The sequence below is a fragment of the Marmota monax genome, unplaced genomic scaffold, assembly GCF_021218885.2.
Source record: "Marmota monax isolate L192 unplaced genomic scaffold, Marmota_monax_Labrador192_F-V1.1 WCK01_AAM20220418_F8-fsc00198, whole genome shotgun sequence".
NCBI classification, from domain to species: domain Eukaryota; kingdom Metazoa; phylum Chordata; class Mammalia; order Rodentia; family Sciuridae; genus Marmota; species Marmota monax.
In genome coordinates, this window is record NW_026693558.1 from 3,121,805 (window position 1) to 3,149,684 (window position 27,880).

The window sequence follows — 27,880 nt, forward strand, 5'->3', positions numbered from 1 at the left end:
AAATTGGCCAATGATATACTCACAGGACAAGGTCTGTCTTAGCCCATTTTCTGTTACTCTCACTGAATAATATACACTAGAGAATTTGTAAAGAAAAATAAATTATTATTTTTTTTATTTGAGAGGCTGGGAAGTCTAATACCAAGGTGTTGGCATCTGGTAAAGGCCTTCTTGTCACAACATAGCAGAGGGCATCATGTGGAAAGAGAGCAAGGGAGCACAAGATCCTGTAAGCACAAGTCTCTTGCTCTTGTGAAGCCAATAATTTCATCCTGGGGTCTCATGACCACATCTAACCCTAATTACCTCTCCAAGGACCCACTTTCAAATACAATCAAGAATTTGGAGATTAAGTTTCCAGCAGCTGAATTTGAGGGGACATATTCAAACTACAGTAAATTCTAATTTCAAGAACAGAAATAAAAAATAGCAACAGTAATCTGTGTCCCTTAGTGCCATGAGTGCTACTGCCTTCTGATTGAATTTGAATTACTTTAAATTCAGATTTTATTTTAGAATTTGATGTTCACATTCATCTTATGATAACTCTTCTTGGTACAACTTGGTACCTGGCTTAGGGATAATTATTATTTTTAATTAAGCTATATTTTATTATAGCACTCTTTATATCACAATCTTGATATGACTGGTCCTTTATTTCCCCAAGTTATTTTTATCAAATTTTTAAACCCAATAAAATAGTGAATACATAGTGAACAATTCTACCAATAAGATTATGTTATAGTTATTATACTGGATTTACCATGTACACAGTCCTCTATCCATCCAACAATATATCTTAATTTTGGATGCATTTAAAAGTTGCAGATATAATGCTTTAGCATGTATATTGCTAACTAAAGACAATATTTCTGCATTGTTCCATTTGCTTTCCTTGAGGCATAATTTATATGCAAAGAAATGCTCATATCACATGTTTCATTTCAGCAAAGTTTTGACAGTTGTTTGATCTGTGTCACACAAATTCCTGTGGACATATTTCTTTTCTTCGTTAAGCTTATAGCACCTTATAGCTCTTGGCTAACAGACATATTGACATCTGACTGAATTTAGCTGGGTCCAGATAATTCTTATTGGGAAACAACCTTTGTTTATAATCAGAATGACTTTATGGTATCTTGATGGGTGGGACTAACTTGTATTACTATACAACACTGTTGTTTCCTTCTTTGCATGGCAGCTGCTACCCGACTAGCAGAATTTTGCTGCTTGTCACTTAGAACTTTCTAAGATTAAGGGGTGGGGTGAGCAGAAAGGTTCTCTGTCATTCTAGTCAAGAGTCAATCTTTAGTAGTCCCTGTGTGCCTGGACCTTGGAGAGGGACTTTCTCAGTATTTTTACCTCTTATTGCCATGGTAGCCAAACTGTCTTGCATCTTTAGCAGAATTTATGTGGAAGAAAGTATTCTGCAACTTTTGCACTAGTATTAGGACAGTATGCTAGATCCAGCACTTTTTATCTGCTGTTCTCTCTGGAATAGAGAATTTTTTCTACTATACTTCTTGCAGCATTGACATTTATTCCCTTATACCTGAAGATAATGGGTATTCTGGCCCTCCCCCAGTAGTTTAGGCTTTTGTTCCATTTGTGAAGATTGTGATAGGTGTGTGGGGAACTATGCCTGTCCTTTGGTGATGATTGATGTTCATGCTTCTGCAACCATTGGGGCTCTGTCTGGACTCCCATATTACTATTCAACCTTTTATTTAGTAAGTTTCACGGAAAGGTGAATATAAGCATGTGAAAATTTTGCTTAGGATTTGGGATCCCAGAGATTCCATATTGGCACATCAGTCCACATTTGAATGCAGGCATTCATTGTTTGTTATTAAATTTATTTCTTCTTATCAGATTGCATGGTAGATAATGCCTTTTTCTTGGGTTCTAGTGTTCTATCTCTCATTAGAGAGTCCTATTGCTCTTGGGTATTCAGGCTCCTTCATTGTCTTGCAACCTCAGCTTTCTGATGAGACTGTGCTTTTAACAATTACTCTTACATGCCTTTCACATAACTAGAAATTTGTTAGTTTATGGCTTAATATGTATAATACACTAAAGAGTTTCAATTTTATTCTGAAAGGCAAAAGAGAGGTATAAAATTATTTTTAAGGAGGTAATAACATAGTCAGATTTTGGATTTAGAAAAATAACTACAGCAACAGTATTAAAGAGCATCTGTGAGAAGCAGATGCTATTCATATTTGAATCAGTTAGGCCTGAAATATTCTAGGGGTGAGATTATGAGGACCTGAATAAGAAGAAATGGACCTTAATAATTTCAAGAAGTCTCCCATACTCAATTAATTGAAAGTCAGAATGAATTATACTAGTGTAACTACACATCCCAGTTGACCTCATTTCATCATCAAAGTTGTCCTAGTTGAAATTAAAAATTGCATTATATAGTCAACTTAAGCACAAGGTTTTTCTAAGTTTGCCAACTTGGAAAACTGAATTAGAATCATTAAGACAGTTAGGATTTGCTTCAAACCAGGCCAATGATAGAAAAAGAATCATTCCTGAAATATTACTGAATTCCACATCAGTTGCTAAAGTTGAGCTAAAAGTTGAATATATGGGACTGGAGATCAGAAGAAACGCTAAGGGCAAAGAGATGATATCATATTAATTGTACTGAGATTTATTGGTATAAATGAAATAATCTACAGAATGCAAACCTAGAAAAGCCAAGAATGATCCTGACAGAGGGAAGAAAAATTGGTACTAGTGTAAAAAATTGCCATGAAAAGAACAAGAAAGTAGTGATTTCAAGTATGAATAGTCGGAAGTTTCAAGAGGTTCCTGGGTGAAGTAAAAGATAGACTTAAAATTAGTTGAAGGATTTCTCAAACCCAGACAACAAAAGAAATGGAAAACAAAGCCCAAAATAGAGTTTTATGCAGATAGAAGTGTTTATAAGAAACACTCTTTCACATGTATCTACTTTTCTCATCCAATACTATGATGTCTCAAGCAAAGATTAAAGTTGTATAAAGTAATGGTATCATTCTCCAAGAGGTAGTGCCAATTTTTACCTCTTATCTTTTTTAGCTTGATGAAAAAAAATTGGCAAAATTGAAAATCAAATAACACAATTACACACATATCCAAACTTATAGGGCTCATTTGATGTACCATTGTCTTTTTTATTTTATTTTTTAAAAAATTTTTGTGACCAGGAATTGAACCCAGAGTTGCTTAACCACTGAGACACATCCTCAATCCTTTTTATTTTTTTTAAATTTTGAGACAGGGTCTTAGTAAGTTGCTTTTGATTTCCAAAATTTGGCAAAATTGGAAATCAAATAACACAATACACACATATCCAAACTTATAGGGCTCATTTGATGTACCATTGTCTTATTTATTTATTTATTTTTTATTTTTGTGACCAGGAATTGAACCCAGAGTTGCTTAACCACTGGGACATATCCTCAATACTTTTTATTTTTTTAAATTTTGAGACAGGGTCTTAGTAAGTTGCTTAGGGCCTTGCTAAGTTGCTGAGGTTAGCCTTGTGAACCTCATGCCTCAGTGTCTGGAGTCACTGGAATTACAGGTATGCATCATAATGCCTGTATACCATTGTATTTTTACATTTTAAATTATTGCAATTTTTTTTCTTTCCAGAATATCAGACTGTACTATAAAATAGGGAGATGTTGGAGGAAAGGAAAAAAGTGTTTAACCTAAAAGCAAAAGGAAATATGTGTAGTACACACATGTATAAGTATGTGTCCCATTGTTTAATTGTATTAAAGAATGTGATTAATTTATAATAAAAATCATATTCTGGGAGAATCATCTCAAACCAAGGTTTTCAGGAGTGTTGATTTTTCAGTGTTGAGGAGTCTGCAATTGTCTTGTGTCCTTGTATGTCAACGAGTTTAAAGTTAGCCTATCTTCCTATGTGAGACAAATTATTTTATTTATCTGGATTTATAGCTTCTTCTAAGAGCATGCTTTATAAGAGTGATGTATTCTTATCTCTCAGTTCTTCAGGTGTGAATCTTCAGTATTATTTATACTTTATCCCACCATTTTTTATTTAATAATTTCAACCAATTTTGATATATCCCTACTGTTGAAACAAAGCATATACCTAATATTTGTGTGGTGTACTTTCTGCATGTTCAACCAGAAGTCTCTAATCGATTTTTACTGTGACAATGCAAATCTTTTTTCATTTATCTTCTTTTGTTTGGTTCAAACTCTTCTCTTTGTGACTACTTCTGATTATGCTTAATGTAAATCTTCTATGACCTTGTCTTAAGGCCCCTCAGGCTAAAATCTGTTGGCAGTGATTTTTATGTACCTTTTAATGTGCTCCTGACATTGATTTCATTTGTTCTTATCTGCTCTGAGCTTTAAGATTTATCATTTCAAAGTATTTATCTCTCTACCTATTATTTTTTTTTTCATTCTTTGCATAGTCATTCATAAGCACATCTTCTGCTCCTGACTTTTGCTATTTCTTTCACTGAGTCTTAGGAAAAAAGAATGAACTCTAATGTATCCATTATTTCTGGAGTGGGAAGCATTGACTATTCCTTTGACTTTGCTGTTTGCCATCCATCTCAAGTTCCTTACATTCAGTTCCACTTAAACTCTCATATTATTTTGTAGCAGATGTGGAGGAAGCAGAGTTCATTGTTATTGATTCCTTTCTCTTTTTTCCTTGAGCATTATATATTGTTCTTCTTTTCTTTAAAGTCCTTTCCTCCCTCCTTTGATTTTAGATCTCAGAGGCATCCACTTCCTTGTCTTTGCCTTTGTGTTGGCTTCCACTGCTCTTAATTATTCCCTGACTTAAGACCTTGAAATCAAATACCAATCGCTGGTTCTATATCCAACCAAAAAAATCTAAGTCCCTGGAGATGGTTTATAAACTTCTTAGGTAACTTCATGCAGCCAGGAATGAGTACCCTGACCTACTTAGGCTGGCTTGTTGTCTTCTCTTAGATTCCTAATTCAAGTAGGGAAACTCTCTGGGAATATTATGACAGTGCTTTTTATATTGTAGCTACACAACCATATAGCATTTGAAAACAGTATTATCTCCACCCAAACAGATTTGATATTGATTCTAGTATATTTCTAATCACTTGGTGAATTCTAGGTAAGGCATAAATAAAGGAGGAGAAAAGGCAAAGAAGATACATAATTGGTGTGAGAGTAGGGTAAAAAAAAACAGAGAGATAGGGAAATTAAGGACAAAGAGAAAAATATTTCTTTAAGTGATAATGTCACCTAGTGATATTTATTGCCTATTGCAGATTCCTGTTTTGGATCAAAACTCTAATGAGTTTTGGGATGACCCTATGTATCATGAAGTACGAGAACAGTAATATTGGCCCCCAAACAATTGACAAATGAAAATAGAATAAAAAATCCTACTCCTTTTAAAACACTTATATTTTCAATGTATGATACTGTAAACAGGGAACATGAAATACTTCATTGAAGGATGGTTTCCAATAAAATATAAATGGATGGGTAAATGGTTGTGTTTGTAGTTGTGTATAGTAATATATTCCATAGTATTCTTCAAATTTGTAAAAATTGCAAAACTACCTGGCTCATTTGTTTAAGATTTAGATTTCTAAGCTCCACCATGAGCTCAAATGAAGACTGTGATTGAGGAGGTCAGGAGTGAGCTCCAGGAAATTATGTGTATCTCTGTGTGTATGTATTTCCTCATCAGTTGCAGTTATTAAATTTATGGAAGACCATTGTTTTGGACTGAGCTCTGTACTATGCCCAACAGACCAGATCAAAATCAGAATGGAGTCACCTGTTCTAAGTGCCACACAATCAAACTGAACTTTGTAATGGAACTGTTTTTAAGCAAACAAATAAACAAATAATTATCAGTTGATTTGCAGCAACCAATTAGAAGAGGTCCAGTTTATCTGAGCCTTCATCAATAAGGAAGTCTCCTCTGCTTTAACTTTGAAATTACCAATCCAGCTTTGTTCCCTATTCATGCCTTCTTCCACCATTCTCTGACCATTAACCCCACCTCTTCTGCTCATGTCATTGAAACATCCATTCTATTTTACACAATGAAATGTTGATCCCAGAATCACCTATAGACTATAATTATATCTTCAAACTAAAAATGTTGTATTTTCTTTTTCTTTTTTTAAATTTTTTATTGTTGGCTGTTCAAAACATTACATAGTTCTTGATATATCATATTTCACACTTTGATTCAAGTGGGTTATGAACTCCCATTTTTACCCCATATACAGATTGCAGAATCACATCAGTTACACATCCATTGATTTACATATTGCCATACTCATGTCTGTTGTGTTCTGCTGCCTTTCCTATCCTCTACTATCCCCCCTCCCCTCCCCTCCCCTCTTCTCTCTCTGCCCCCTCTACTGACATTCATTTGTCCCCCTTGTATTATTTTTCCCCTTCCCCTCACTTCCTCTTGTATGTACTTTTGTATAACTCTGAGGGTCTCCTTCCATTTCCATGCAATTTCCCTTCTCTCTCCCTTTTCCTCCCACCTCTCATCCCTGTTTAATGTTAATCTTCTTCTCATGCTCTTCGACCCTACTCTGTTCTTAGTTACTCTCCTTATATCAAAGAAGACATTTGGCATTTGTTTTTTAGGGATTGGCTAGCTTCACTTAGCATAATCTGCTCTAATGCCATCCATTTCCCTGTAAATTCTATGATTTTGTCATTTTTTAATGCAGAGTAATACTCCATTGTGTATAAATGCCACATTTTTTTTATCCATTCATCTATTGAAGGGCATCTAGGTTGGTTCCACAGTCTTGCTATTGTGAATTGTGCTGCTATAAACATCGATGTAGCAGTGTCCCTGTAGCATGCTCTTTTTAGGTCTTTAGGGAATAGACCGAGAAGGGGAATAGCTGGGTCAAATGGTGGCTCCATTCCCAGCTTTCCAAGAAATCTCCATACTGCTTTCCAAATTGGCTGCACCAATTTGCAGTCCCACCAGCAATGTACAAGTGTACCCTTTTCCCCACATCCTCGCCAGCACTTGTTGTTGTTTGACTTCATAATGGCTGCCAATCTAACTGGAGTGAGATGGTATCTTAGGGTGGTTTTGATTTGCATTTCTCTGACTGCTAGAGATGGTGAGCATTTTTTCATGTACTTGTTGATTGATTGTAGGTCCTCCTCTGAGAAGTGTCTGTTCAGGTCCTTGGCCCATTTGTTGATTGGGTTATTTGTTCTCTTATTGTCTAATTTTTTGAGTTCTTTGTATACTCTGGATATTAGGGCTCTATCTGAAGTGTGAGGAGTAAAGATTTGTTCCCAGGATGTAGGCTCTCTATTTACCTCTCGAAATCATGAAATTCATATGGAAAAATAAACGACCCAGAGTAGCAAAAACAATGCTAAGCAGGAAGTGTGAATCAGGCGGTATAGCGATACCAGACTTCAAACTATACTACAGAGCAATAGTAACAAAAACAGCATGGTACTGGTACCAAAACAGGCGGGTGGACCAATGGTACAGAATAGAGGACACAGAAACCAATCCACAAAACTACAACTATCTTATATTTGATAAAGGGGCTAAAAGCATGCAATGGAGGAAGGATAGCATCTTCAACAAATGGTGCTGCGAAAACTGGAAATCCATATGCAACAAAATGAAACTGAATCCCTTTCTCTTGCCATGCACAAAAGTTAATTCAAAATGGATCAAGGAGCTTGATATCAAATCAGAGACACACCGTGTGATAGAAGAAAAAGTTGGCTAGGATCTACATACTGTGGGGTCGGGCTCCAAATTCCTCAATAGGACACCCATAGCACAAAAGTTAATAACTAGAATCAACAAATGGGACTTACTCAAACTAAAAAGTTTTTTCTCAGCAAAAAATGTTGTATTTTCATCTATTAACACTATCACAAAGGAATTCTAGAAAAACACTAAACCTATGCAATTTCAGAGAAAATGAGGGATTGCTTTGAACACTAAATTAGTCTGTTTTCTAATGCCAGATATTCTTTTTAAAAGTATCATTCATAGTGAAACAGTATAAATAACTGGTTTCATATTATTTTCTAAATGATTTAATTTTAATCAAACTAAAATAATAAAGACATATAGAGACATATTTTACTTTCTTTCAACCTCTGCTTTGATGAAATGTAGCTTATATAGACAAAAATGGTGTTCTAAAAAAGTGAAGAACTGACTATGAGCTCTGTGTTGTTGCATGGAGAATATTTACAGTCCAGCTTCACTTTTAGGGGTCTGTGTCTGGAGCAAGGAAGGAAAACTGACTCTCTCTCACTTCTTCAGATTGATGTGTTTCCTTGTTGGGTCTAATTTTGCCAAGTTCTCCTACTTCTCTCCTGTCCCCCTATATCATCTAAGAAGTCATGCCCAGACTGGTGCTTCATTTGCCTTACAGTTGGGTCTGATTATTATCCTGGGAATGAATGCAACTCCTAATAGTAGTGTTCCATGTATTAGGAAAGAGAGAGAACCATGCTTGCCCTACCATTATTGTGGTTGGCCATGCAGTTCACTAATTGCACCTATGTTTGTTCCTGGAAACCAGTTCCATGTTCACTTGTACCTTTATAATCATCAGCATCTTTGGACCTGTTCTGACCCTGAATCTTTCTTTTTTTTTTGTCCAGGGTATTTTTTTTTAGAGTATGAATTCCTCTATTCATATAAAACCAATTTTATCTATTTTCTATATTCTAAGCATTTCCCCAATTTCTTGGATGTTGAGTCACAATCTATATTAGTTTTAATACATTCTGTAATTTTAAGGAAATTGAATGACAGGGAGGGTAGAATAAATGAAGTGGAAATTGATAAAATACTATCCTAGTAAGTAAACATTAGACTTATAAAAATATGGACCATCTCTGATTAATATCAGTTGAAGTAGAACCTATTGAGAAGTTATTAGGAAGCTCTAAATATTGCCTTAAATCTTCCCCAACAAGCATTAGAAATGCACCTGTGCTCTAGAATCTAAGGCTTATGAAATGAAACCTTGATGTTTTGAGCTTTGATCTTGGCAGGGAGACAGTCAAGGCTTCTCCAAACTAAGTCACCTCTGGTTTTACATGCTTTTCTCCCAACATGACCCAACTCTCTGGTGATGTACTCCTTACTATCACCTCTAAAAACTTTGTATATTTAATCTTGCATAGTGTCAACTTGCCAATCTTCTACAGTGAAACATTCTACCATATGTTTTTCAGGTTTTATTTCCAGGTTGCTGGGCTTGCTAGATAAACTTTCAGAATTACGCTGACTCAAAATTCATGCTAACTTACTTCTGTGTCATGAATTTGTTTCTATTTTTTTTCTTGATTTTTCTTCCTTCTTTCTCTTCATCCTTTGTCCCAGATCAGTTGTAACATAAATGAATGCATAGAGACTTAGAGTCAGAGAATCTGACTTTAACTCGTTTGTTTATAAAGAGTTTTTCATTTAACTCTGCTCCAGTTTTGTAACATGGGAATAATACTTAGATTAAAATATATTTTGATTTTTGAAAGATGTATAGGAATTTAGCTTCTACATTATGTCCACATATAGTAACTATATTATGCTTTATATACAAAGAAATGAAAATTCTTCAAAATATTTCCATGTTGATGTTTTTCCTTCTTTCTTCTTTCTTTCTTTCTTTTCTTTTTTTTTTTTTTTTTGGTGGTGCTGAGGATTGAACCCAGGGTTTTGTGCATGTGAGGAAAGCACTCTACCAACTGAGCTATGTCCCCAGCACTTTCTTTTAATGGAATTTCATTTCCAGTTCTTTCTAGATGTACAACGTAAAATCTCTACTGACATTTAAAACTAAAAGTGTTAATATAAAAACTTATTTTCTACCAAATTAATCCTTTTCTCTCTTTCTCTCTTTCTCTCTCTGTCTCTATGACATAGGACAATTCTGGATTTTAATTAAGGGAGAGTTTTTAGTATTAGATGGCATTATTTGTTTTATCTCAGTTGTATCATTACAATTTAAAACGTATCCATAGGCTGGGGCTGTAGCTCAGTGGCAGAGTGCTTGCCTCGCATGTGTGATGCACTGGGTTTGATCCTTAGCACCACATAAAAATAAACAAAACAAAAAAAAAATTAAGGCATTCTGTCCACCTACGACTACAAATTTTTTAAAAAAACATATTTGCTTTCATTAAACTTTGACCTAGATCATAATATTCTGTTCTGTAAGTTTGGTGCTACAAACCAGAAGCTAGAAATCTTGTTTCACGTACTAATTTACTAACCAAACTATGATTAAAAAGCCCTGGAATAAGAAGAAAAATCCAAGCAATCTAGACTACCTATTCACATTACATATTTTCTTTTAATTCCAATAAATTCTGCCATCCAACTCACAAGCCCATTAAAAATATTGTATTTGCATAACAAATACTATACTTCCATCTGGAAGCAGATCATTTATCATTTTACTTGCACTTTCTTCATATAGTTATTGGGTTATCCATCTTGCATTGCTTTATTCTAATAACTGTACCTCCAATTATGGGATCATTATTATTGAAGTCTCCTCTGTTCCCTGCAGCTGAGATCAGTGTATATTTGCAGACAACACCCTATGTCTCTTGGTATTCTTGCTTCATTGTGCCAAATTGCACAAATGTCTTATCCTTCCTTCCTAAAGTCCTTTCATTGAAATCAGAAAGAATGATGCTTTATAAACCAACTACAGAAGCAGGATTTGCTTTTCTAGTGTTCACAATTGAGAGGTAAAAATCTGCTGCGATGTAATGCTCAGAGTTTTCTCTTGTGAGAGTGCAGATGGAAGATACAGCTGCTTTCCTGCAAATCAATTTTCTCCCACTGGTCTTCTATAATCCTTTTTCCCAGAGAAATTCTCATTTTCTAACAGTGTGCCCCTCCCAATCTGAATTATTTTTATACAGTAAATTGTTGAGTTTTAATTTAACACTTCAATGACATCCAAACTTCGCTTACTTTCACTTGAAATGATTAACTATATTCTTTAACTTGAAAGCAATGGGTCTGTGATTTCCTGCCTGTTCAGTGCAGTGATTTTGTCATAATAGGAATTTGCAGTATAATTAGTAACTTATACAATTAATAGGTCTGTGTGTCAGATTGAGATTCACAAATTCTAAACTAGGGATGCAAATACCTGTGCTCCTTTGTGGGTTAGGAAGACTGCTTTGAAATGCCAAGTTATTAAAAATAGTTTTACAAAAGAGAATTGATACAGTGTGTCTCTGCATAGGGTTTGCTTACTAATATGCACTAGTATATGTCAGTATGTAGTGTAAGTTTAAGTGAAAATTAGTATAATCAATTAGATTCTTTGAATATATATATATGTAAATATACACATATCTGACCTCTTTGTCAATTTTGAGAGAAAAAGAGGTATGTGTGTAGGTGTGTGTAAAACTAGTATAATAGTCCCCTTTTTTGCTTGGAGTTGCTTGAGTGGGCAGAGAAAGCCGATGTGGTATTTATTGATATGGAGGTGGTAAAATATTTTAGAGAAAATGTAGTTACCACATAAATATTCTTATAAATTCTGAAAAAAAGTTTGGCTTACAGGTATATTTCAGTGGATGTTTCACACCTCCAACAGAAGACTTAATCTAATCTAAGAATAGAGCTAACTCAGTAAGTCAGGGACAAAATCATTGAGATCCATCTGGTTTGTGTTACAGACTTGTGTATAACTTTTAAGATAATATATAGCATTTTCACTTCTGTCATCTCAAGTGAGCCAACATATATTTTTAAAAGTAATTGTTAGACATTTATATGAAAGGGCAGAAGTGGTAAAGCCCAGAAGGGGCCTGGTCTTCAATGGGTAACAGTGCTAATGCTGATCTGTGGTGATCCCAGCCTCTTGGTGCTTGAAGGTGGGATAGTCAGGCTACATGTGGGCATTTTCTCCAACTGCTGGGGATACTGAAATAAAGCAAACTGCCCTTTTCCTTCACAGCTGGACTAGTTGAAAAAGTAGAAAATAAAACTGGAAACAGGTAAGATGATTTCATGAACTGAAAAGTATTATGAAGAAGATAAATAATAACAGGGAATGACAGGTTAGGATGTTCTCATGAGGTGGATTTCTACTAAGTCCTGAACAATGCAATGGCACAGGGGAAATTTTGTGCAGATTGGGGAGGGAATTCCAAGGAAGAACAGTTAAGAACAAAAGACCCCATCCTGGTGACAGCATTGTGCAGTATATTTTTATTCGAAGAGTACCTGAGAACCTCTGGAGTTTTATGAAAGGGTGGTGAAATGATATAATTTGTATTTTGGAAAGAACATTCAGGCTGCTGTGTGGCAATACAATCGGTGGCAAGAAGAGTCAGGAAGATCTGCTCAAGGGTGCTGCTGACATCCACAGAGGTGATGGAGAACTGGATCAGAGACACATTAAGGAAGACAGTGAGAAGCTGCATATTTGGAATATATTTGTAGTAAGAACTGACAGGACATACAGATGGATAGAAAACAGACTTCAAAAACTGAAGCAAAACCACACCCCTCACTCTTCCCCCACATTTCTCCCCAGAAATACTGTTTTGTATAAATCTAGAGAAACCACTTTTGTTTCTCTTCTCACTGTTTATCCTTTATGATCAAACTGGTCCCCAGGGCCTTTTTTCTTAACTTTGTTTTTTGACATAATAATAACTCAAAACTTAGAACCAAAGAAATAAAAGTATAATTTCCATATTCTCATGACAAAGGGAGCATGACATTTTCTCTTTGAAAGTCTCTTTTGTTTCTCCTCTTCTCCAATGAATGAATAATGACACTTGAGGACAGAACTGTTGCACACTTAGTGTCCCCTATGTAAATCTATGTTTCTAATATGAAGAATGAAAATAGGCTTTTAGATTCTTACTTCAAGTGAAAACTAATTGCTGGCTTGAGGCTGAGAGATCTACTTGAGAAATAAATAACAGCAATTATATTTCAGCACTTGCTTTGCCAGGTGTGGTTATTTGTATTTTATGTATGAATGAATTTAACACCCCAAACAACCTAATTATTTATTTTAGAAGTGAGAAACTGAGGCATTGAGGGGTAGAACACTTCCCAAGGTCATAGAGTTACCTGGTCCTGGAGACTGGTTTCATTTCTAGGCAGCCAACTCAAGAGGTTGAGCGCTTTACCACTATGTACTGATATTCCTTCTATCTTCCAATTTTATAAATAGTGGGAGAAGGCCTATCTCTACCATTCTGTTTAATTATGAGAAAAGAGGCAATAAATTCTCTTAATCTCAGACAAAGAAACCCAAATGGTCATTGGTCTCTGATGGTAGTAATATAGGAAACCCAACACTAACATTCCTGGTATTTCTAAAAATGAATTAATTCTAAGTCCACAACATGAAAACCTCCACAAGTACTTTAAAAGCAAAAACATGAATTCTGAGTATAGGAAATTGCATTATCTGGTGTATTTTATATGTGGCCAGTCTGAAATTTCACGACTCTCATAATAATCATCATTATCTTGGTATTGTGAGTGGGATTCAAAAACTTACTAACCTATTTAGGGTGACACAATGAACCTTGAGGTTAGAAAGAACTATCATTTTTGTATATATCTAAATCCTCATGCACTTTTGAAAACAACTTCCTAAGTTATTAGTGAATTAGAGGAGCTAATAATACTTAATTCACTTTGGAAAACAATACTTAACTGATGTAAACCAAACTTTGACAATTCTTTATAGCCTATAGAACTTTGGTAGTGAAAACAACTGTGAGAATAAGGTTATTCCTTTGTTTTGTTTCCCCATTTATATTAACCTTTGTAATAAGAAACTTCAATGGTTCTTTCAAAACAAAACCACAGTAGCATAAAATGAAATAAAAGTTTGAAGTTACTGTTGTGAAGACAGAAAAACCACAGAAGCAATATATGTTTTAACTTTCCTCATGGTCCATTAATCAAGAGTTCTATTTCTTATTTTCACTCTTCACCCACCTTGATGCCTATGTTCCTTTCCAGATGACTTATGCTTTTCTGTATTTCATCCCATCATTTCACTCTCTGGAATTCTCTTGGGTGACTTCCTTTGTGAATACATGTTTATGTGTGTGTTTTTACAAGGAGGGAACCCTGCCATAGTAGTAAAATGAGAAACCTATTTTTTTTTTCGTATTCCAAGAAATTTCTTATGAATATTTTCAAAATTTACTGAATCCTGCTAAATTGTCCTTCAGACGTGTATTATGATTTAAACCCATGGACAATTTTAATTACTCAACATTCTATTTTTAAAATTTATTTTTAACTAATATATAAAAAACAAAAGTTACACATGTTAATGGGATATTATTTAATATTTGCTACATGTATACAGTGGTTAATGTTGAAATCAGGTTAAATATACTTATCTCCTCCTTATTTTATAAAAATAAAACATTTATCATCTCTTTATGACAAACTTTCCAAATCCTTCTTCTAGATTTTCAAAATGTGCTATAAATCATTGCTGTCTGCTGCCACCCTCCTGTTCAACAGCTCACCAGAACTTCTTGCTCCTACCTGTAACTTAGTATCCAGTAATCAGCTTCTCTCCATGTCTCCCTATTCTCTCTTCTCCCTAGCCTCTGCCAACAAATATTCTATTCTCAACTTCTGTGAGATAAACTTTTTAAGATTCTGAATATGAATGAGAATGTATGGTTCTTGTTTATTTATGCCTGGCTTATTCCACTTGACATAACAATCTCCAGTTCTATTCATGTTGTTGCAAATGAGAAGAGTTCATGCTTTTTATGGTTAAATAGTATTCCATTGTGTATATGCACCACATTTTCCTTATCTATCTATTGATGGTTTCTAAGATTGTTTTCATTGTGTATAGTGCTACAATGAAGGTGGAAGTGCAGATGTCTCTTCCACTTACTGGTTTCATTTTCTTTGGATATATATCCATTAGTGGGGTTCTGAATTATATGATAATTTTATATTTGAGGTACCTCCATACTGGTTTCAGTAATGGCTATACTAATTTACATCCTCAGCAAAAGTTTACAAGGATTTTCTTTTCTCCACATCCGTACCAACATTTGTTATCTTTTGTCTGTTTGATAATTGCCATTCTAACAGGAGTGAGGTGATAGTTTGCTGCAGTTTTGATTTGCATTTCTCTGATGATTACTGATGTTGAAATTTATTTCATGTATATGTTGGCCATTGTATGGATTGTTTTGAGAAATGTCTATTTAGATATATTGCCAATTTTAAAAAATCATATTATTTGTTTTTTGCTATTGAATTTCTTGGGTTCCTTATATATTCTCGGTATCAATTCCTTCTCAGAAGTATGATTTACAAATATGTTCTCACATTCTTTAGGTTGTCTGTACACTTTTTTTCCTTTGCTTTTCAGAAGGCTTTAAGTTTGATGTAGTTCTATTTGCCTATTTTTGCTTTTGTTTTCTGTGTTTTGGAGGTCATGTTCAAAAAATTATTTACCCATTCCAATGTCCTATAGCTTTCTCCCCATGTTGTCTTCTAGGAGTCAAATAGTGTCAGGAATTACATATAAATCTTTAATCCATTTTGAATTGATGTTTGCAACTGATGTGAAATAGAGGTCTAGTTTCATACTTCTGAACCTTGCATTTGGATATTCAATTTTCCCAGTACCATTTAATGAAGAGACTTTCCTTTCTCTAATGTGTCTTCTTAGCACTGTTTCTGAAGATCAGTTGGCTATAGATAAGTGGGTGTACTTCTGGAGTCCCTATTCTGTTCCATTGATCTCTGTGTTTTAACACCTATACTATGCTGTTTTGATGACTACAATTTGTGTATTTAAAGTCATGTAGTGTAATGTCTCTTGTTTTGTTCTTTTATTCAAAATAGTTTTGGGTATTTGGGATTTCTGTGTGTGTGTGTGTGTGTGTGTGTGTTTCTGCAGAAATTTTACAAAATGTTTTTCCAAGTTCTATGAAGAATGCCATAAAAACAATATTGCACTGAATCTTTAAATCACTTCCATTAGTAAGGGTATTTTAACAGTACTTATAATTCTTATAACAGTTCTTATCATCCATGAATGTGGCCCATGTTTTCACTTTTTTTGTCCTCTTCAATTTCTTTCATCAATGTTTTACAATTTTTATTATAGAGTGTTGGAGTCTGTAAACAAGTCTGGATGGCGCCTGGCATTTTGCCAGAGGGAGTGATTTGTGAAGTAACACCAGGGAGACATTAAGTGTGGTGATTGCTTATTGGTTGACTGCTGTATCTATTTTATGTTAATTAGATAAGCTGTGTGGAATATATATCCCCTCCTGTCCTACAATAAACGGCTCCCTGTCCTGCTGTATCGATCTACATAAGTTGTTCGTCACCCCCCGGTTATTTTGCTGCAGCCAGACTGCCGCAGATGGTGGCCTGTACAGGGAACCCCGGGACACTCGGGGGTAAGTGACGAAAAAAAAGCTGCCCATCCATAGATAGGATGGGAGCAAATCTGCTAGTCCCTAGATAGGGTGAGAGGAAAAATGGCAATTTTGAGAAAATGGAGAAGATTGATACAGTATGTTTGTGTCTTGTTTTGTCTCAGTGTATTGTATTGTCTTTGTGACAAAAATATGGAAGGGGTGTTAAGTAAATTACTAAGGGAAGGAGGCACCCCAGTGGAACCAAGAATAGTTAGGGCATGTGTTGATAAAAGCCCAGGAACTCTAGTCAGAAAGAAAAAGAAAGTTCAGAAGAAGAAGGATTATCAGGAAAAAAGTTGCAGCAAAAGGCTATTACTAAATACTTTTTGTTACTGGAGGGTGCATGAATCCATGTGGAAGCTACCACGGGCGCGAGCTGGACTCTCTCCGGGAGTCCGGGACACTCCCTGGACTCTCTCTGGGGCCATCTGGGGCTTCCCAGGACGCTGCAGGCAGAAGACTGCAGGCAGAAAACGGCCGTGTCCCTGAAGTTTGATCATTTCCAAGGCCAGTAACTACAGTGGTTCTCCCACACCTGGAAGCTAATGAGTAATGAGCACTATTAAGGCTTATTTCAAATGTAAAAAACCTTGAGATAATGTACTAAATTGCTCAGAAGGTTGTTTTCTTAGTGGAATGCTACAGGATTTTCTTTAGCATCATTGCTGGAGTTCCTGCCTTCATCCCAGTGCCGGTGAAAATGAGGGTGGAAGAATTTCCAGTGTTGCTGAAAACCGGACGAAATTTCGGCTGAGAACCAGACGAGACTTCGGATCAAGCTAGCTGCCTGCAGAACTTACCTGGACTGTGATTTACCTGGACTGTGAGTTAATCTATTGAGACACTGCTTTACCTGGACTGAGACAACAAACTGTAATCTACAACAAATTGTAACTCGGTATCTTTGCAAACAGTGTCATTACTGGTATAATTTTTCCAAGGGCTTTTTGCATGGAGCCATCAATTGGCTTGGTATTGTGACATTTTGTATCCTCCCCTTCTGCTTGTAGCAGATTATTTATGGTGTTTGTGTAAAAAACACTATGGTCATTATTTAAATTAAACAAAAGGGGGAAATGTTAGAGTCTGTAAACAAGTCTGGATGGTGCCTGGCATTTTGCCAGAGGGAGTGATTTGTGAAGTAATGCCAGCGAGACATTAAGTGTGGTGATTCCTTATTGGTTGACTGCTGTATCTATTTTACGTTAATTAGATAAGCTGTGTGGAATATATATACCCCTCCTGTCCTACAATAAATGGCTCCCTCCCTGCTGTATCAATCTACACAAGTTGTTTGTCACCCCCCCCCCCCCCCCCGGTTATTTTGCTGTAGCTGGCCTGCGGCAATAGAGGTCTTTTATTTCTTTGGTTAAATTTATTTCTAAGTGTATGTTGTAGTTATTATAAATAAGATTGATTTATTGATTTATATTTCATGTAATTCACTACTGGCTTATAGCAATGCTACTAATTTGGATATGCTGATTTTTGTATCCCGCAACTTTGCAGAATTCATTTATTAATTCTAATGTTTTTGGTGCAATTTTTTTTTTTGCATTTTACATATGTAAGTTGAAATTATCAGATTAAGTGATGATTTTACTATTTATTTTCCAAGTTGAATGCCTTTTATTTTTTCTCTTGCTTGATTGCTCTATCTAGGACTTCCAGAAAAATGTTGAATAAAAATTGTGAAAGTAAACATTCTTTTCTTGTAATAAACCTAATTTAATCTTAGAAAAATGGAATATTCCAAAGATTTAGACAAAAAAAAATAAAGCAAAAGAATGAGTTACCTTTGTAGCTGAAGAGGTAGAAAAATTATTCACTGGTAAAATGTGATCTAAAATATAACTAGATAGAAGAAAATCTATGTGAAACAGCAATCTGCTAGATGTGTTGCTTACCTGGTCTATCAATTTAGCCCATTAGAGTCTTGATTTCAGTTGGGCAGTTGAATAAGTTCACTTGGCTCAAAACTCTGTTCAAGTCAATATTTTATAAAGATGGTAATAATACCAATTTGAAATAAAAAAACCATGCATGGTTTATGTGTAATTTGTTTTAGATATTAATTCTATAAATAACCTCTGTTCAATGAATGTTCCTAGCATTTTTCCAATTTGGTTCTAATAATGTAAAAAAAAAAAAGTCAAACTTTTTCTTCCACTACCCTGATATGTGCCCAAAGATTCTTATTTAATGGAATTCACTATTGATATATAGTAACACTACTGATTTGCATATTTCTTACAACTTGGTTCATCTATTTATTAGTTCTAGTGCTTTTTTACATCAGCATTGTGAGATATGAGAATGTGATGACATCTGGAGGTAGCTCAACAATTTGACATTTGGGACCCAGAAACCAAATCAGGAAATTATTTACTTATACTATGGCAGGATGAAGTTTTGAGTCTCAGGTAATAGTTGTTTTCACATAAATGAAAAGTAACCTTACAAGACCAGTATTTTCTGTGTTTTAGGATTGATGTGGGTTATTTGAGCACACAGGTCCTGGGCAATTTAACATTGACTCTTCACAGACTTCTCCAGATCAATAAGCTCTGGCACATTTTGTGGGCATGGAATGAAGTAAGGATGACCTTCAAGGGTACGGCCAAATCATCACAATTTTGCAATATTTTTCTCATATCCTCCACCTAAATGTCTTTTGGATAGCTACTTAGTTATTTTTCTGGTACTGTCACAACAAATTTACTCCAGCCTTGTATACAGAAATGGAGGTTTAGAGTATCTTCAAAGAGCCACATTAAATCACGTAATTCTTTTCTCTTCTGCTTCAACCATCAAGCCCAAAACCAGCTTCACTCAAACCCAGTTTTATGTTTGAAGAAGACCAAAACCTCCATCAGTCTTTCTGCTTTATATACACAAGCTACAAATTTTAGTAGTTTTATTCTTAATTTCTAACTCACAAACAGAATGAGATAACAAAACATGGGTCAAACATTCCCACAGATGTTTTTCTTTATTACAAATTTATTGAAGCAGAATTGAAATAATATTAAACCACATATATATTTAAGGTATAGAATTTGATGAGATTTGACACATATATGTGCATACATTCATTACCACAATCAATAAAGGAATATATTTTTTTATTCCTGCCTGAATGACCACTGATTTGACTTTTGTCACTGTAGTTTAAATTTTATAGAGTTTTATGTAAATATCATCTTGCAACATATACCCTTTGTTTGTCTCATTGTTTGTTTGTTGCTTTCACTCTGCATATTTTTTTTATAGGGCATGTAATTGAACCCCAGGCTTTATGCATTCCAAGCAAGCACTCTACCACTGAGCCACATTACCAGCCCCATGCTTTTGAAATTCATCCACATTGTTGCATGTTTCAACAGTTCTTTTTATCTTGGACTAGTCCTGCATGGAAAGGACATACCACACTTTGTCCATTTACCTAGGTGATGAACATTTGAGTCATTTCCAGTTTAGGAATGTTTTAAATAAATCTGAAGTGAACATGGATGTAGAAGTCTTTGTACAACACTTATATAGTATGCTTATAGAGTAGGTTTATTTTTTTTAACTTTTTAATAAACCAAAAAGATGTTTTCCAAAGTACCTGAACAAACTTACATTCTTCCTAGCAGTTTATGAGAGTTCCAGTTCCCCCATCTCTGACCAATGCTTGCTTGGTGTGGTCAGCTCTTTCACTTTGAGTCATTCAAATAGTAAGGCAGTGATATTTCACAGTGGTTTTCATTTGAATTTCTATGATGAGTAAAAATTTTGAAGATGTTCTTTTGTGTTGTATAATATATTGTGAATGCTTTCATTGTGCATTTATGTTGTTTCTTAATGTCCTCTTTTGAAGAGAAAAAATTTCAATTTTTCTTTCATGACTCATGCATTTTTGTCCTAAGAAAACCACATGTACCAAAAGTCACAATGCTTTTCTCTTATGTTTTCTCCTGAAACATGTTTTATTTATTTTTTAAGTCTAATTATCATGCAAAATTGGATTTATGTTCTTTAAAAAACATATTTGGACATATAGTTGATATGATATTATTAGTTAAAAAGACATTCTTTCCCCATTGAATTGCTGATCATGTCATTCATAATATAATTGATGACATATGTATGGGTCTATTTCTGGCTCTCTGTTCTATTTATTCATTAATTAAACTAAATCTTTATCAAGAGAAAATTGTTGTGTTTACTGTAATTTTACATTAAGGATGAAATGGAGTATAGCTAAGTCCTTCAAGTTTATTCTCCATTTGGGCATGTTCTTTCACAATAATCCTTTATGTGCTTTAGGTTCCTGTCAGTGCTTTCCTTAACAGAAGGCAATGTGCCAAAGAGTGTCCATTATTTATAAATGTAGAACTCAAAGTATTTTGAATTGTATATCTAAGGAGATTTTTCTCTTCTGTAGCATGATCTTCACTTTGAGAAGGAGATATTTTCTTTCTTCCTATGGTATTCTTAAAGTGAGCATTTGCATAAAAGTTTTTATACTTCTTTCAGTTTTCAAAAACATGCTTAAAGCTCTTTTGGTTAAGAGTAGTGAGCATAATAGACTGCTTATGAAGAATTAGAACACCTGAAGATCACTTTGGTGTCTGTGCTATCAGAATTCCTTAAGAGACTTTGGAGAAGACCAAGATCAGACACAAGGTGTAAAATTGGTATTGATCTGAAAGCCAAGAATAGGAGTTAAGTGTGCTAACAAAAAGATGAAAGTAGGATAAAGGATCTGAACCAAGAAGCAAGATGAGCAAGTAACAGTAGAGAGGGGATAAATATAGAACCATCCCAATCAAATACCCAGAGTGTCAGTCATGTGACTCCATTTTATATGTTTATTTTAGAGTAGTTCATGGAAGAACCTTACATTTGAAGTAGCCATAGAAACACTGTAACTTTGTATAAATAGTCTCCAACTTCATGACGGCTCAGATAAGTTTATGATTTTTTTCACTCTATGATGCAAAAGCAACATGAATTCAGTAGAAAACACACTTTGAATGTTGAATTTGATCTTCTTCTGGGCTATGGATATGCAATATGATAGTTTTATCACAATTCTGGGTGTAGCTCTGAATTAACCACTTAATTACAAGGGGATACAATATTTGATAGCTTAGTTGTATTAAATGCATTTTTGATGTATGATATTTTCAATTTATTAAGGGTTTATCAGGACATAGCCCTGTTATAGGTTATGGTGCATCTGTAATTACATATATAATTACTGAGTGTTCGTGCATATGTTAGGTACTATTCTACTCATTTTACGTGAGTATTAATTGATTTACTCCTTAGAACAACCCAATGAAGTTAATTTATTTTGATCTCTATTTTAGAAATAAGAAAACCAGGGTACAAAAGGATGTCAAATAACTCCATCAATTCACATAACTAGTGAGAAATGAGGATGTTAAGTGGGGTAGGGCCCATCAGGTGATCTAGCTTCTAAGCCCCCTGTAATTATCTATTTTCCTAAGTAACCTCTTTCATATTGGAAGGAAACAAACATTATGCTTATATATTATTATGTTTTTCTTGAGATATACTCATGGCTCTTTTATTGACCAATATTCTTATATTTTATGATGTGGTCTACATATGTCATATCTTCTAAGAAATAATATTAATTTGTATGGAGAAATAAATCAAATAAAATGTACAATTTTAACCCATTTTAACAGGTACATTTGAAGATAAGTTCAAGGTTGTCTGTTAAAAACAGTATCAAAACTTTCTGAAAATCTCTATACTTTATAAATCTCACTCTTTCCTTTCAAGTAGATATCTAATTTTTTAATCATATATTTAACTTTGGTCCTTTTGACAATATAGATGCTTGGAAATGCTGAATTATATAAGGTGTTTAGCTAGGTCAGGTGTTTTTATTATACAACAGCCAGATACATTCCCAAATTTATTTGCATTCTTCCCAAAAGGGAGACATCCTAAATGTTAATATTTTCATAATTTAAAATATATTTTATGCCAATTTTCTAAGCAAGCTTATTTGGAGCTGAAGTTATTTTTCCTACTGGAAAATGCTAAAGAAGTATCCTGGACCTCATTGAAATTTATGAATATATGGAGATTCAAGAAAACCTCCTTAATGACAGTGCAGTATTTGACTTTTCACTAAGCAGGTCTATAGTCATACTCACCTTGCTTGTGAACTGGGAATATAGATTGGCATCGTCTACATTCTCTAGAGTCTAGCTCTTCTTTGAACCTATTTGCACATTGACAATGAAGAGTGCTAAAATAATCATATATTGCTCATGACTCCCCAAATTTGTAGACACTTTGAGAAGATTCACTTCAACTTTAAGAGAGTATTGTCTAAGGGTCAAGAACATGGCCTTTGCAGTTAGACAAATTTTGACAAAATCTACTTTTAATTTTTCTTCATGTATAATGGTAGTCACATTTCATAATTACCCATTTATTAGTCAAATGATGATAAAACTATTAATAATTGCCATGAAGATGAAATTTACTTATTGATTATTGAATAAGTACTTTATTATTTTAAAATATTACTATAGCATATTTATCTAGGTGTGAAAGAAGGAAATTAGCTTCAAAGGGAAAAGGAAAGAAACTTTCCCAATAGAACACAGAGCATAGACCAAAGCTACTTTTGGGATGAGGCTATCAGATTTTATATCATTCACATATCATCTTTTTTTGTTGGCTAGTATAAAGCTGTACTGTAAGTACCAGAAGTGGATTTTTTAAGATGCTAATAAACCTTAAGTTTTAGGTCCTCAATTGCTTGGACAGCTTTCAATGTCTGTACCTAAAAAGAGGTAGTTTTATTTGTATTTATATTTTGTATGCTCCCCAAACCTGGATCTGCCTCAAATAGGCAGTCGATAAAATGTTAGCTTATTATTGTAAGCATCCAGTTATTACTGTTAATTATAATATTCTTGGAGTTTGTGCTGAAATTGAAACTTCTCAGCTCTCCCATCTCCTCTCTGCTTCCTGTTTGCCAACTCCATGTATCTTTAGTTAACTCTGTTTATCCACTTTGTAGCACTAGCCTGGGTATATATCAACTTATACAAAGATATATAGAAAAGCCATTATCAAACATGAATCTATCAATTGATTTAACTATCTATAAATTTCTATCACCACTTGTTTTTAAGAAGTGAGAAGAAATTATGGAGAGACAGATTGTTTAGTTACACTACCATCTCCTCCGTTCCTCTGTCTAAGGGGTACCATTTATGACACTAAATAAACTACTAAGTGTTTCATAAATTTAGCCTGAATTTGAAATCTAAAAAAGGCATTGATAAATGTATTGAAAGTTATTATTATAATGATAACAATTTACATCAGAAATGGATTATTGATGCAATCTTCGGCTAAATAAGTAACCTACATTATGTCATTTAGTAATTATAAATTTTCTGAGATTGAAATTTATATCCCTAATTTACAGAGATGGAAAGAAGGTATTGGAAAGAGAGGTGGTAGGGTGGAGACTGGAGTTCAGATCTATGATTCCAAAGCCTTTAATCTGTTCTCAACATTCTCTAACCTCCTGGTATCCTGTACTGCTCAGACCACTGCCATTTAACTATATCAAGTATAGGTATAAATAGAAAATTGTTTCAAGGGTAAGAAAACCTCGAAAAACTAAACTCTTTATGCCTGAAGTGCTCAGACAAATCATGTAGTTAATTATATATTCTAAAATTATGCAAATGATCTTTTTAGTTGTGAATTAATCAATGTTAATCACTTGAAAAATAGCTTTTTAAGTTTTTTTTTTTTCTTAGAGATGTGTCAGAGTAGTTGAAATTCTCCTACTAAGCTTCCTTTTTAAGAATTCCATTTTTTTTCCCCAGCAGATGAAGACCACTTGTGTTATTTTGGTGTTGAGCAACAGTCGCAGTAGGTGATTAAATTAGAGGCAGGTGTAAAACTCCTAAGAGTTACCAGGGCTCTGGTGTCTGAAGATTAGGGGTCAGTAGTACATTTCTGACACTCACATTCTCTTGCTTTGTGTGTGGGAAAGAGATCTGATATGACCTGCTATTTGGAAAGAAGAGTCAACAAAGGGATAGAATGAATACTGGATGAAGAATACATGGTTCATCTGCTTATTTGAATTTGAAAGCAACACATTCTCAGCTGTGGGTATTTCAAGTGCACAGTGAAGAAAAATGCAAATAGAACAAATGAAATGACAGTCCTCTTTTCATATCAGCAAACAGTAAGCCTAGCAACTCTCCATTCATTTTTTAAAAACCTAATCTGGTGATGGTAAGCAAAGTTTCTGAAGGTCTGCTAGTGAATAAACTCTTTCCAGCTTGTTATTTACCTTCCCAACAAAACTGTAGAAATACCATTTTAACATGGATAGATGCTCCAAATCCATTAGGAAAGATTGAGTTGACTCCTGAGTTTTTGGGCATCTCAAGTTGATATTACTTATTTACTTTCAGATATGGTTAGATATGTATTTTGAATATGCATTTTGTGCTAAGGAAAAAATGTGTGTGTGTGTGTGTGTGTATTCCCTTCAAAACAGTATAAACAAAGTAAGTCATGCACAGAAAGACAAATATTACATATTCTTACTCAAATGTGAAAGCTGAAAAGTTGAGCTCTAGAAGTAGAATTGAATAATAGAGATGAAGCAGATTTCAAAAAATTACTGTATATTCTCTAAAGAACTAGAAAAGAGGATTTGAAGATTTCCATGCCAAAAAATAAAAAAGACAAATGTTTAAAGAGATGGAAATGCAAATTACCCTGATTAAATCATTACTCATTGTATATATCTATTAATTATCACATGATACTCCATAAATATGTATAATTTTATGCTAAAGTGTAACTGAGAGATTTGAGCATCAGAAAGTTTTTTTTAACATGACCATTCCTAAAGTCTATTGCTCTCAGACATCTGATAGTTTTAATATGTCCAAAATTTTTCTTCTCTACTTCCAAATACTACAGTTTTTCTTTTTGTAAAATATATAATTAGAAGTAAATATTTTATTCATTTGATGGTCCTTACTTTACATGATTTTTAAGCTCAGCAACTTTCATGGTTTGAAAGTAAGATGTTTAATTGGATATGGTGTGATTTTTCTACTAGATACCTCTAGACCAGTGTTTTAAGTTTTGGTTCACCTTTTTGGTCTGATGGAATTTTCTGATGCAACTACATGGTAAGTGTCATATCAGAACCTTGTAACTTTAACTATGATGAAATCTTCCCTTGCCAGAATGCTTGAAGACTGAAAGGTTTTAGCTACCAAACTTTAACTACTGTAGGAAAGGCTCTACAAGTACATTTTTTTTCCTGGATAATATCTAGTGAATCTTTAAATTTTTTTTTTTTGGTATGTCAGTACTGTAGAATGTTGCACACTTTACAATGACATATGCATCTAAAACACTCAGTGCTCTCAGGTCACAGTTATTTATGTTATAAAATGGAATTCAAGATTTTAAGGTACATGATAATGAAAATATGTAGATTTTAGAAATATATACACAATTTGTAGTACTCAGTACACATTTTCTAGTACTTAAAACAATAGTTTCAAATTCTGTTTACAAATCTTGAAATGTTGTCACTCTCTTGCATGGCAATCTATTGAATATCTTTAGAGAAGAGAATTACATTTAGTAAAGAATGTTATCAAAATACATTTCAAAATATCATTTAAAAATATCTGTGTAAGTTTTTATTTATTTATTTGGTAGTGAGGATTGAACCCAGGGGTGCTTCATCACTGAACCACATCCCCCAATTCTTTTTTTATTTTATTTTATTGAAATAGAGTTGTCTACAGCTTTGAACTTGTAATCCTTCTGCTTCAGCCTCGCCTGTTACTGGGATTACAAGAATGTGCCACTATGCCTCATTTGGGTGATTGTGTTTTTATATAAAAGATATGTACATCACATAAATTTTATATAGATTCTCAGTAAATCCTCACTTTTGCTTGATGACATTCAGTAACCTAAGAAATCAAAATTCATCATTTTGAGGACACATAGAAGAAACATTCCAATGAAGAGATGCTATCTTTCCTCAAATCTAGCTAGACTAACAGAGTTTGAAATCTTGAAGTTTATAGATCATTTAAACTTTGTTACAGATGCTTCAAAGAAGTCATCCTGAAACAAAGGAGAATTAAAGAGTTTGAGTCTTACTTCACTTCTCACTTATAGACATAATTTTATTTTTGTTTATTTTATATAGATTTACTTCTTATTTTGTTGGCTGCTTATTATGAAAATAAATGGAATATAAGACATTGCAAGGTGAAAGACTGATAAAGAATGGGTTGTAATTGCTCTGAAACTGCTCAAATATTTGGCAATATTTTTATTTCAACAATAAAGTAGAAATAAAAACAAACTGTAAAGAAAACAACTTTCAGTGAAGTTCCTTCTTTTATTTTCTTTTCAGTGCCAAAAATTGACCACAGGGTCTTCTGCATGCTAGACAAGTGGTCTATCACTGAGTGACCTGCAGCATTTACTGAGAATTCCCTGACCCCTGGAGGTTGAGATTTATGGTTTCAACTGGCTCCATTAGAAAACACTCTGACCTCATAAGTAGGCCTAAAAAAACACCCATTTTTCTACTTCCCAGAATACCAACACTACATTGTCTATTGTTTCCACTAGTAATCTAATCCTACCAAGCAGGACACAATGTAAACAAAAGCCTTAACTGCACCTATGTTTTCTTGGAGTTCAATTTAAGGTGATAGATTCATTCTGATTTGACCAGAACTATCACAGCTTTAGAATTGAAAATCCCAGGTCCTCAGACAAAATCAGAATGTTTCTTTTTCTCCAGAATTTCTCATTTTCTGACCCTAATTTTGGAATAAAGAAAAGAGATTGCTACTGTGATTTTTTCACAGTAGATTTTCAGTCCCCAGTGAAAGTTTAACATTGTGAAAGAAACTGTAGGTTGGCACCTGACCTTTATCTATTTCCCTGGGCACAGAAATAGGATATACTTTCCAGTCTCTCTTGCAGTTACATGTAGCCATGTGACTGAATGCTAGTTCACAGAATGTGAATGAAAGTGATGTCACTTCTACTGTTGATTCACAAAATCCTGCCACATTCCTTCCATTTTCTGGTTTGATGTGGTGAACGGAACCACACTGAAATCTGCCTGCTAAAGATTGCAGAGCCACAAGATAGAAGGAGCATGGATCTGTAAATAAGTGGTTGAAGGAAAGCTGCTTGAAATAGGAAAACCCATATTGAATTTTATGAGTTAAAAATAAATTTCTGCTACATCAAGCTACTGAACTTTTTGCATTTTGTCTATATAGTACAAGTGTTTTCTTAAACAATACATATAGTGGTTAAAGAA